Source organism: Mesocricetus auratus, unplaced genomic scaffold (genome assembly GCF_017639785.1).
Source record: "Mesocricetus auratus isolate SY011 unplaced genomic scaffold, BCM_Maur_2.0 Super-Scaffold_100676, whole genome shotgun sequence".
Classification (NCBI taxonomy): Eukaryota; Metazoa; Chordata; class Mammalia; order Rodentia; family Cricetidae; genus Mesocricetus; species Mesocricetus auratus.
Window position 1 is genome coordinate 10977598 of NW_024429266.1, and position 12357 is coordinate 10989954.

Genomic DNA, 12357 nt, shown 5'->3' on the forward strand with positions numbered 1-12357 from the left:
TGTGGCCATACTGCATCTGCAGTCTAGAAGCAAAGAGAGAAGAATGTTCAGCTGGGTATAAAACCACCCAGGACTCTCCTTTCAGAAAACATTCTCTTCCACAATTAAGATTCATCTTCTCCAATTAGTTAATGTAATCAAGATAATCCTCCACAGGCACGTCCTTAGGGTCCATCTCCCAAGTGATTCTAGATTCGGTCAAGTTGATAATTAACACAACCACCACACTTGGTGAAATTGCTCTCTCTCTCTCTCTCTCTCTCTCTCTCTCTCTCTGTGTGTGTGTGTGTGTGTGTGTGTGTGTGTGTGTGTGTGTGTGTGACTATCCTTGGAGCTGTTTTTGTAGTAATGAGAGCTTTAGTGGAGTTCTTCCCTCTCTAAGGCCTGCCACTTCTATTTTTTATTGTTTCAAGGCAAGGTATTTAGCTCAGGCTGGCCTCAAACTCATGATCTTCCTGCCTCTGACTCCAAAATGCTAGAATCACAGGCATGTGTCACCCCACCCCTCTCCTGGCACTTCTTGTGACCCACCATTTCTGAGGCAGGCAGACACAGAGGACTTGTATGTTCTATAGCCAGTTGTTGGAATCAAACTTGTTCAGAAAACAAACGTCTGTCTAGCTGCCCCATTGCCATGCCAAACAGCTAGACTCTAACCTTCTCCGCTCTACTGCTTGATTTTATTCTTCACAGCATTTGTGTCAGTTTCCAAAAGAAGAAAGGCAAATTTGAGTATTGTGTAACCACTGAGGATCATCACACACTAACGATCATTGTTGCTAGGACAGTGGAATCGGTCACTCTGCAGACTTCCTTGCCCGTGTGAAAGCAATTCAACAGTCATGTTGTTTGGGGACTGGTCACTAGGTGTTGCTATTTGACAGCACATCTTCAACATTTTCTGGGCATCACAGCACATGCCCTTTTATTTGTTTTTTTTTTTCCCCACAAGTACGGAGATTTCTAACTGATTTTGAGAGTTACCCATAGCATTTCAAACTGATTCAAAGCCAAGCACAGTAAACTAACTGCTCTTCCTCTTGTTTCCTTTCTTCCTCCTTTGGTTTCGACAACCACGGTTCACAGGAGTGCCTGCAATGCAGAGCACATCTCAATCCGCATTTCAGCCCTTCAAAAATATTTATTGAATATTGCACACGTGCCTGGCATTGAACTAGGCATGAACGAGGAGTGCTGTGTGGGAGTCAATACAGGAGTGAATAAAAGAGACAAAGTTTTGACCACGATGAATCTACTCTGATAGCTATCTTGGACAAGACACTCCAAGGTGGTGAAATTGACTAAGCACAGTGCGATGTTTTAATTGTCATTTAATTTAGTTTTAATTGTCAACTTGATCCATTGTCACCTGAGAAGAGTCTCTAAGGAAGACTGTCTAGATCAGGTTTGCATTGGGCTTGTCTGTTGGGGATTGTTTTTAAGTGTTAACCAATGTGGGACAACTCATGTTGGGTAGGGAGCCCTGGGGGTTGGAAGTACAAAGAAAGGGATGACAAGGAGAGGCATGCATGTATTTATCTTTTCTCTGCTTTTGACTGTGGTTGTGACTGGCTGCTGGAAGTTCCTGCCTCGACTTTTCCATAGTGATGGACTCTACTTTGGACATATAGGCTAAATAAACCTTTTTATTGTCTAAGTTGCTTTTTATCAGAGTATTTTTATCACAGGAACAGAAATGAAACCAGAACACAGACGTATTTATCTTCCTATACACCACACTGGAGTCATCCCTAGTTAGTCAGGTAGCCCAGCAAGAGAGGGTGATAGGAATAGTGAAAGCCACTCCCGGTTCAAACAAGAAACTCCCCATGGATTGACCAGCAGGTTATCTCTGAGGATGGATTGGGAAGAATGGGAGAACAGGAGGGCTTACATAGCAGATGCTCTCTGGAGACCTGGGGACTGCTCCAGCTTTGGCATCACACAAGGGAAAGGCTCACACTGCTAAGCTCACACTGATCTCAGATCTGGAGCGGTCCACGGGTCCTCATCCCTTGTCCCTTAAGACACTGCCTGGTCATCCCTGGTGCCTGAGCCCCTCTGGTACAGCCAATGTGACGGTTAGAATCCAGTTTTTTATTTGCTTCTGGAGTTGGGTTCATTGTACTCAGCCTATTTATTTGCTGAGCCCACAAATATGCTGTTGATGTCTGAGTCTCCCTATGCTCTGTAGGAAGAATATGTACATACTCAGAAACACTGAATAACTCAGATTCCTCCTTGTAAAATATTGAAGTATTTCAATTTCTCTCTTTCCACCCACTCTGGAATTTTCAGTTTCAAAGTAGCTTCAATAATGGCTGGTGGGTAGCATTGTTATGGATGTTAAAAGGCTTTGAAATGCTTTTATGATACTATATTCCTTATATTTTCATATGTAAATGTTAAAATGTCTCCGTAAAGAACCAAGTTGTGCTTAAACTGTCATTGTCAAATTAATGAACAATCATAATCCAAAAGTAATTTTAATTCTCAGTAATTATAATGACAAATCTTCCTGTCTCAAGATTTGTTCTACATGGGCATAATTGTAACTCAATTATACCTCAACTGCCTGAGTTGTTATGTAATGATACTCATGAATGGTAATACCGTACGTATTTAACAAACGCCGTTTGATTTTTATCATGATCATGTGAAAAACTAATATGGGAGGAGCATGGTGGTACACACCCGAATCTCAGTTCTGGGGACACAGAGGCCAGCAGATCTCAGTGAGTTTGACATCAGCTTGGTCTTCATAGTATGTTTGGGTCAGGCAGGGCTATATAGTAAGACTCTGTCTCAAAAACAAACAAAGGCAACAAGAAACCCCCAAATGATGTGGACATCCAGGATCAGAGAAAGGACACTATGGTTTAATTCAGGGTTAAAAATTGAAGCTGATGGCAAAAAAAAAAACCCAAACAATTATAGATTGGCGTTTGTTCCTTTAGATTACCATCAGTGAAGTTCATACAATCTGTGGTTCCGGAGGCTGCAAGTAGTTAAATGTTAGCAGACGCTTTAGGTTGGTGTCATAGTTAGCTTCAGTTGTTAACTTGACGCACCTGGGAGAGGGGCCCTCAACTAAGGAATTGCCTCCATTGGATTGGCATATAAGCATCTTTATGGGGATATTTTCTTGATTGCTAATTGATGTGGGAGGTGGTACCATGTATAGGAAGGTGGGCGGGGCTATGTAAGATGAGCCTGGGAATCAGCCAATCAGCAGTGTTCCCATACTCCCTGCTTCAGTTCCTACCCTGGCTTCCCACGATGAGCCAAATAAACCCTTTCCTCCTCAGTCGGTTTTGACGAGCGTTTTCTCATAACCACAGAAAGAAAACGAGAGGATAGTCTTGGATAGTGGGGTTTCTGGAGAATAGTCCCATAAATCTTTCTCTCTAATGAACTGAGCTGGGTTGAACCATACATTTGAAAGACTTCATGCATGTAGAGGGTGCTTTGCCAGTAACTGGGTATAGTGGTGACGTGTATAGTCTTGTAGTTGAATGTGGCATATAAGAACACTTTGCCAGGAAAGGGGTTAAGAATCCTGGCTGGCCGAGCTAGGGGTAACTCACAGATTCTGGACTGACACCTGGGGAACCTTCATGGGACTGAACTAGGCCCTCTGAATGTGGGTAACAGTTATGTGGCTAGATCTATTTGGGGGAGCCCTTGGCAGTGGGACCAGGACTCATCCCTGGTGCATGAACTGGCTTTTTGGAGCCCATTTCCCGTGGCAGGATACCTTGACCAGCCGGGGAGGGCTTGGTCCTGCCTCAACTTGGTATCCCAGAAGTTAATGACTCCTCGGAGGAGTAGATGGGGATGGGATGGGGGAAGGTGGGGAGGCAGGAGAAGGGGAGGGAGGAGGAACTAGGGTTGGAATGTAAAAAAATCCTGGTCGGTGAACAGGACTCAGAAAACAAAAACCAAACAATAAACAGCCAAGAGCAACCCCCAAGGTGATTCCCATATGGCTGAAAAGGGTGGGTGGAGGGCAGGGCAGGGGCGATGACTCAGCAGCATTAAACCAGGAAATGGCTGTCCAGGGGGCAGCCAGCCAGCCGTCTCTGGAAGGTAGGGTGTATTGATTGTAAATACTCTGAGCTCAATTTGCCAGAATCGATTTTTTTTTAAAGGCAGGGTCACACAATTCATCCAGGTTTAGAATCTCCACTCAAGGCCTTTGAAGGTGAAACTGCTGCTTGGTATGGACTGAAGGTGGGCTAATACTTCAGCAGACCCACAGGAGGTGGGGGAGGGGAGGAGAAGCAGGAGGGGAGGAGCAGGGAATGGACTGAACCCACGTGCTGAGTCCCTAGCTGAAGGCAGGCCAGCCGAGGGGTCACCATTAAAGCAGATTGACCTTACTGGGATGGTGAGGGAATGCAGAAAAGGATAGACACACAGATATGGTACAGACAAACTGGCACTGGCTGGTCTGGACTCGTGGATAGAGAAGCTTCCACGGCCTGGAAGAGCAACCCGTTTATTATAGTTGAACACGGAGGTATGGCTATTGCATACAGCTGAACAGGGAGGTGGGGCTATTAGCTATTGCTGAATAAGGAGGCTGGTTTAGCTAATCTCTTAGGAGCAATTCTGTAGGGGAGGAGTTTGAAGACCGGGAACACCCAGAGGGAGAAAGCTCAGTGGGTGTCGAAATTCATACTCAGACCCAAGGAAGACTTTGTCATCTCTCTGAGCCTTACCAGGGAAATCTTTGACATTCTCATGGGGCTGAGGCTTTGGAGTCCTTGACATGGCCATGCTCACATCAAAACGACACACATTCACTCCCGACAGTAGATCATTTTCAGGCCTTCTCAGGTTTATTTACCATTTGGTCAGATGGCATTGGGTTCCAAAGTAAAGTTGTTTTTTGTTTTTTGTTATTTTTAGACATTCACTCAAAGCCTAAAGGATCCTGGGGCACTTGTTGCATTGATGCAGCTTCAGGGACACAGAGAGGTTGGCAAGGGAGAAGAGGATGAAGACAGACACACGTCGCATGCTCCGTGGAGGTAGGGCGGTGCAAAGGCCTGCAATTGACTGACAAATCAAGGTTCCCAAGTTCCAGCGCCTCCACCCACTACTACCGTTTCCTTTCACCATTTCTAAACTTTCTTTTGTTACTTTAAAGTGTGCACTCGTGTGTGCATGTGCGTGCATGTGTGTGTGGGGTATGTGTTTATAAGTGCAGGTGCCCAAGAAGGCTGGAGTTACAGGTGGTCGTCAGCTGCCTGGCAGGGGTGTTGAGGATAGGAAGCAGGTCCTCTGGAAGGTACATGCTCATACTTGCTGCACTACCCCCTGGCCCTCCTTTCATTGTTTCTCTGAGGCTTCCCATTTTTTTCATAGAACATTTTCCACAGGAATAAAAATGGTCCTTAGAGATCTGTGCTAAAGAGATTTTCAGCTAACACCGTGGTTATTAGTTACTGTCGCCAGGGTCGGGAAAGGGGAGTGGTACAAGAGGCCTGACAGTTACTTTTTTAAAGTGTGCCCAAGGACCCAGCCCCTTGCAGAATTCCTGTCCTTACAGCATTAGCGGTAACTATTGCCCTATGTGTCAAAGGTTCAGTGGTCACATTTTAAAAATAAAACTGTCTTCAGGTAACTAGACAAGCAGGTGTGTTCTTACTTATGTGGGCTGTTGGAGATTGTAACGGCCTCCAAGTAAAGGTACTGATCCTCATTTAGCTTATAGAGTTGTCCTCTGAGTTCTACATGACCAGCGACATGTGCAAACTTGTATTCACACATGCATATCCCCACATCCACATATATCACAAACATACACACAATACGCATACATCACCCACACCCACACACATCTTCCCACATACAACACACACACACACACACACACACACACAATATTCACATTTAAATGGCATACAAAAGTCCCATTAGCTAGTTGTGGTAGCTCATAGTTATAATTCCAGTACTCAGGAGGCCGATGGAGGATTGTTGTTATTTCAAGGCCAACTGGGCTACACAATGAGACCCTGTCTCAAAAAAACCATTATCTGCCTTTAGGACTTGAAGAAAGAGATGGGGATGGGGGCTGGAGAGATGGTCTAGTGATTAAGACCCCTGACTTCTCTTCCAGAAGAACTGGGTTCGATTTCTAGCACCCACATGATGGCTCACAACTGTCTGTGACTCCAGTTTCAGGGGATCTGAAGCCCCCTTCTAGCCTTGTGGGCACTGCACACATATGGTGCACAGAGATGTTCAGGCAAACACTAACACATAAAATAGATAAAATCTTTAAAAACCCCTTTTTTTTTAAAGCAGGCATGTTCTTTCTTCAGTCTATGAATAACCAAGAAGGATGCAAAATGACTGAGTCAGTTGGGTACCCAATATGCTAAATGTCTCCTGCCGATTTGGCTAAACAGTTATTTCTCTTTTCAAAAACATCTACATTTCATATCAAGACTGGATGACTTTAGTATTTGAAGCATTTCTATGTTTTGGTAATTTTGTGACTAAGGGTAATTTTATTTTCATTGTTATTTTTGTAACTCCACTTCTACAGAGTGACCCATGTTATACTAGCATGTGAAATATTCAAGTGAGAGAGAGAACGCAGCTACTTAAATGAAAAGGATATTGTTTCAAGCTGTGGGCGCTGCATGTTTGTTGAAGGGAATTGTGATCGTTTTGTCCTTGATTTCCTCACTGTGTGTTTTCCCACAATGAACAGTCACGCTGGACTAAGAAGTGCTGGGCAGTAAGTTTTCTGAGTTGCCCAAGACCCGTTCCCCATCTTTTGTTTGTTAGTTTTGAGTCAGGGTCTCATAAGCATCCTTGGCTGGCCTGGAATTAATTGTTTAGACCTGATTTGTTTCAAACACTTAAAGGTCTGCCTGCCTCAAGGAAAATACAATTAACTCGTTGTCTTAGGGTTTCTCTTGCTGTGAAGAGACACCATGACCGTGGCAACTCTTAACTGTGGTGGCTGGCTTATAGTTCAGAGGTTTAGCCCATTGTCATCCTGGTGGGACATGGTAGCATTCAGGCAGACATGGTATTGGAGAGGTAGTAGAGAGTTCTACGCATCGTGTAGGCAACAGGAAGTGAACTGTCTCACTGGGCATGACTTGAGCATATATGAGACCTCAAAGTCCATCCCCACAGTGACACACCTCCTTCAACAAGGCCACACCTACTCTAATAAGGTCACACCTGCTAATAGTGCCACTCCCTTTGACGGGTCATTTTCCTTCAAACCACCACACCTGCACTGTATTTTCTTTTAACTTTCTGAAAGAAGATTGAAAATAAAGGAAGTGGCTTCTTCACAGATCAACATACTTCTGCAGGGATGGTGAGTCTCCCCTAAAAATGTTCAGGGGTGTCCAACCCACAGGACACATATGGCTATGATTAGCAGTGGCTTCAGACTAATGAAAAATCATAAACTTAATGAAGACATAATGAAGTTTTTAGAAATTATTTATTTATTGGTAATTGCACTGTCTCAAGCATGAGTTTGTAGATGACAATTTGTGTCCTGATGTCAAGAGGATGGATATGTCTGAGGGCCATTGTTTTTAACTGGAAAAAAATTGACCTCGGTGTTCTCTGCATGATAGGGATGTACTCTACCACAAAGCTACATGCCTATCCTGATGGGTGATGTCCTTCTGTATATTGGTTGATGAATGAAACACTGTTTGGCCAATGGAGGCAGGAAGTTAGACAGGGCTAGGAGAATTCTGGGAAAGGCAGGCGGAGAGAGACCAGAAAGAGAAGCCATGGAGGGACCAGGAGGATAGGACGTGCCAGGCATTCTCCGGTAAGATAAGGCCATGTAGAAATACATAGACTAATAGTTAAGGGTTAATAATTAAGACAGAGTAGCCAATAAGAAGCCCTAGCTATTGACCAACGGTTTAATAATTAATGTTAAGTCTTTGTGTGTTCATCTGGGGCCGAAGCGGTGGGGCCTGGTGGAACAAGAAGAAACCTCTGCAACACTGTCCTACAAACCCATTTCTTACCATCCTGAGACCCAGCACTGAACAGTCATTTCCTACCTAGTTGTGAGATTTCTAAGTTAGAGTTGTGGGTCTATTTTAATTATCAGACTATGGAGTACAACTTTATAGAACAAAGCCCCCTTTTGCTAGTGTGTTGGAATTGAGTAGGTAAGGGTTTTTTGCTAGAGGAATATCCCTGCTTAACTTTGATTTTTGTTCCAGGGAGGAAACAAAGTGAGGTTTGTATACCAGTCACTCATGTGGTAATACCCATTGTTGCATGGCAATCATTGGTGTGGGCGTGCCCATTGAGGCTGAAGAAAGACAAATATGACTACAGTTTTCAAATGACTAACTTGTCCTTAGGAACACACCCACCCAGACTTTCAGCCAATGGGCATAATGCCAAGATTCCTGCTGTGTTTCTCTCTTACATTTGAATTTTCATTGGTTTTAGTCGTCAAGGGGTCAGAAACAGAAATGCCTGATTACTCTGCAAGGTGTCCCTGTGGAAACCACCTGCTTCATTTGAATTCCACAGGAGAACAGCGTTGGTAAAGGCATTATCTTACATCTACTTAGAAATATGTTTACTTTAATAAGAGTGTGAGGCTGGGGAGATGGCTTGGTAGATGAAGTGTTTGCTACTGAAGCCTGAGGACCAGAATTTGGATTCCCAGAACCCTTGTGAAAGCTGGGTATGCTGGGCCACCTGCAATCCCAGTGCTCTGGAAGCAGAGACATGGTATTCTTGGAGCAAGGTGGCTTAGCTACCCTAGCTGAAGCAGAAAGCTTTAGGCTCAGTATGGAGAATCACTATGGAAGGCATCCTATGTGACCTTTGGTTTACACACACACACACACACACACACACACACACACACACACACACCGGAAAAAAAGTGTGAATTGGTGTTGAAAGAACTGTATCGGATATGCCTATATAATTTGTCTAAAATCTGTGTGTGTGTGTGTGTGTGTGTGTGTGTGTGTGTGTGTGTGTGTATGAAGATTTGGGTGTTATTGTTTAATGGGCATGGAGTTTCAGTCTGGAAAGATGAACAAGTCTCAGCAATGAAGGAGGGCTGTGCTGGCTGTTTTTGTCAACTTGACACAATCTAGAGTTGTCTGGGAAGAGGGAGCTCAGTTGAGGGGATGCCTCCATCAGATTGGTCTGTAGTCTAATCTGTGGGACATTTCTTGACTAATGATTGATGCGGGAGGGGCCAGCCTGTGTCGGACAGGTGGTCCTGGGTGGGAGGAGAGAGGTACCCGAGCCTTGAAAGAAGCCAGCGAGCATCAGTCCTCTATGGCCTCTGCTGCAGTTTTTGTCCAAGTTTCTGCCTTGAGTGTCTGCCCCCATTTCCTTCACGGTGGACTCTTAAATTCTAAGCTGGAATAACTCTTTCCTCCTCGGGTTGCTTTTAACCGTGGGGTTTATCCCAGTAAAAGAAAGTAAGTGAAGACAGTGGTGATAGGTGAGTAACACGGCAAATGAACTTTGTACTTCCCAAGCACCCACCTAAACGGTCACAAAGGTGTTGTGCTTTGGATTGTTTATCTCCCAAAGGCTTCTTGGAACGTAATGCTTTGGTTCCCAACATGTGGCAGTCTTAGGAGGTAGAGGAACCTTTAGGATGTGGGATTGGGGAAGGAAGGTGGGTCGATGAGGGTGTGCCCTTGAAGGGGATGAAGGGACCCTGGCTGTTCTCTCTGTTATCCAGCTGCCATGAGGTGAGCAGGCTCTCTCTGCCATGTCCTTCTGTCATGACATACTGCTTTGCCATAGGCCTCAGTGACCAACTGGAACAATGAGCAAAACAAATCTTTTTTCCATACAAGTTATTTGTCTCAGGGATTTTTTTGTCACAGTGATAGAAAGATGACTAACATAAATGGCAAGATTATATTACTTACCACACAAAAAAACTGGATCAAATTATCAAAAGCCACATTCTTGAATATTTCAATTGTCTGGGCATGGTAGTTCATGTATATAACCCCAGCACTCAGGAAGCAGATGTGGGGGAATCAGGAGTTCAAAGCCAGTGTTGGCTACAAAGTGAGTTTGAGACCAGCCTGGCCTACAAGAGATGCCCCAGCAGGTGAAAGCATTTGCCACGTAAGCTTGACATCCTGAGTTTGCTACCTGGAACCCACATAAGACAATGAGATGTGGAGGCATGCATCTGTAACCCCTCTACTACTATGACAAGACTCAAAGATAGCACGTGGCCAGAAGCACGTGGATGGGCTAGCCTGGAGTAGCTACAGAAAAAACAAGGTAGAGAGTGAGAACCAACTCACGAAAGTTGTCTTCTGACCTCTACACATGAGCTGTGGCACACATGGTACCATCAAACACACTTACACAAACTCATGCACATTTGTGCATGCACAGTAAATAAAATAAGACATTTTTGAGACAGTCCACACTTTAGAAGGAAAAAGCACTCCTAAATTAGTAGGGAGTCATCTTTTGCTTTATTCTGAAATGTTACTGGAGCACAGGACATTAAGGTCTTCATGGACAAGCCCTTGCCACCAATCACCTGTAGTGCAGTTGGGATTATTAATTGGAGAATACTAACTCACCTTAATTAGTATCCAATCCATTGCTTCTAAGTGATATATGCGTCCATCAAATGTTTAATATAGCAGGAAATAGGCTGTTGATTTTGCCATAAATTATGGCGGTAGTGCATGTGCAAAGGGAAGGGTATAGTTTTTGATATAACTGCTAGTGGCATTGATATTTGCATTGGTGGAAAAAATAAGGGTAAGACAAATTCTATGCATGCACTGAAGAGATTGTAATATGCCGGGTTAGGTCTGATAAATGAGTAAGCGCATTAGCTCCATTAATTAGCTCATTTATCTGTCTGAGACAGTTCATAAGTACTGGAAACAAAAAGCTAGGAAACCTCTTAAACTTCTCTTTCCAGGTTTGAAGTAACCTGTCTGTTATCTGATGTCTCTTGAAAGTGTTTCTGGTCAGTTCTCATAATTCTGTAGTCTAGTGATGCTATTTTAGAGACACGGGTAAACTCTGAAGATGAAGAGGCCCGAGGGAGGAAGTAGACGAGTCTTAAAGGTCTCACAGTTGCTTCCCTGAGAATAGCACTTGATTACAGTTTGGATGAGAAATGCCCCCCATAGACTCAGGTGTCTGGTACCTGGTCCTCAGCAGGTGACACTGTTCTGAGACCTTGTGGAGTCTCTGGGAGGTGGGGCCCCGATGGAGCAAGTGAGTCCACAGGAGAGAGGTGTGCAGGCCTTGGGGACTATACCCAGCCCAGCCTCTGGCGGTAGTCTCTTGTTTCCCCGCCTGCAGAGACGTGAGTGAGCAGTGTCACACTCCCACTGCCGTATCTACGGGCCTTCCCACCGTTCTAGATCGGTCCATCTGAAGGGACACTCCCCACTTGAACACAGAGCTCTGACAGGCTTTGCCCTTCATTCCGTCCTCTCTGCCTAGTGAAAAACTATTAAATTACATCCCTGAAGCTCGCCACCAAGGCCTATTCCCTTATTCGGCCACTTCTTCCTCCTGAGGCTGGCACCAAGGTTCAGCAATCAGAGGCCCCTTTTGGCTCACCTAATTAATATGCACAGGGTTTCCCCCTTTACCTTTGTTTTTTTTGTTCGTTTGTTTGTTTGTTTTTTTTACGAGACAGGGTTTCTCTGTATTGTTTTGGAGTCACAGAGATCCGCCTGCCTCTGCCTCCTGAGTGGTGGGATTAAAGGCGTGCGCCACCAACGCCCGTCCCATCCTTCTCTTCTTAAGAGTGACACCTGCAAGGTCATCTGTTGCTGTTTTCTGCCTGAGTGAGAGAGCAGTCAATTCACCTTTTCTTAGTAAAGGCTCTCTGTGAAAACAGGTGTTTGGGTGTGGTTTGTGCCTACTTGGGGGTCTCTGCTGTGCGGAAGACCCCTTCACCATGGAAACTACCCTCTCCCCTAAAGATGCTTCTTTCAGGTTTTATCACAGGGATAAGAAAAGCAATGAAGCTTTTTCCATACAGAAGCTCAATGCACTGGGATGATCTGGACTGGAAGAACGATCGGGGCTTGTCCCAGGGCCTGTTAAGTTGTTTGGCCTTAGTGAAACCACGTAGCTTGGTGACGGCATTTAGTCTCCCTTCAGCTTTGTGCCCCGATTACATGATTACATGATCCTGTCCACCTATGTGATATTAGCACTTAATCTGTCAAGCCCAGTGATCATTTCAACAGTTATCTGAAGATCTGTCCACCTATGTGATATTAGCACTTAATCTGTCAAGCCCAGTGATCATTTCAACAGTTATCTGAAGATCTGTCCACCTATGTGATATTAGCACTTAATCTG

At 44.5% G+C, this 12357-nt stretch overlaps 1 protein-coding gene across 2 annotated transcripts in view; it reads left to right on the forward strand.

The window, feature by feature from the left end:
• Nucleotides 1–4864: 4864 nt before the first annotated feature.
• Disp1 (dispatched RND transporter family member 1) overlaps nt 4865–12357 on the forward strand; it is a 154620-nt gene continuing 147127 nt past the window's right edge. Inside the window, exon 1 of one of the 2 annotated variants that reach the window (XM_021231847.2) lies at nt 4865–5036. The gene's annotated coding sequence lies outside the window, so the exon portion shown is untranslated. The remainder of the gene's footprint in view (nt 5037–12357) is intronic. The other variant, XM_021231851.2, reaches the window with a different exon arrangement.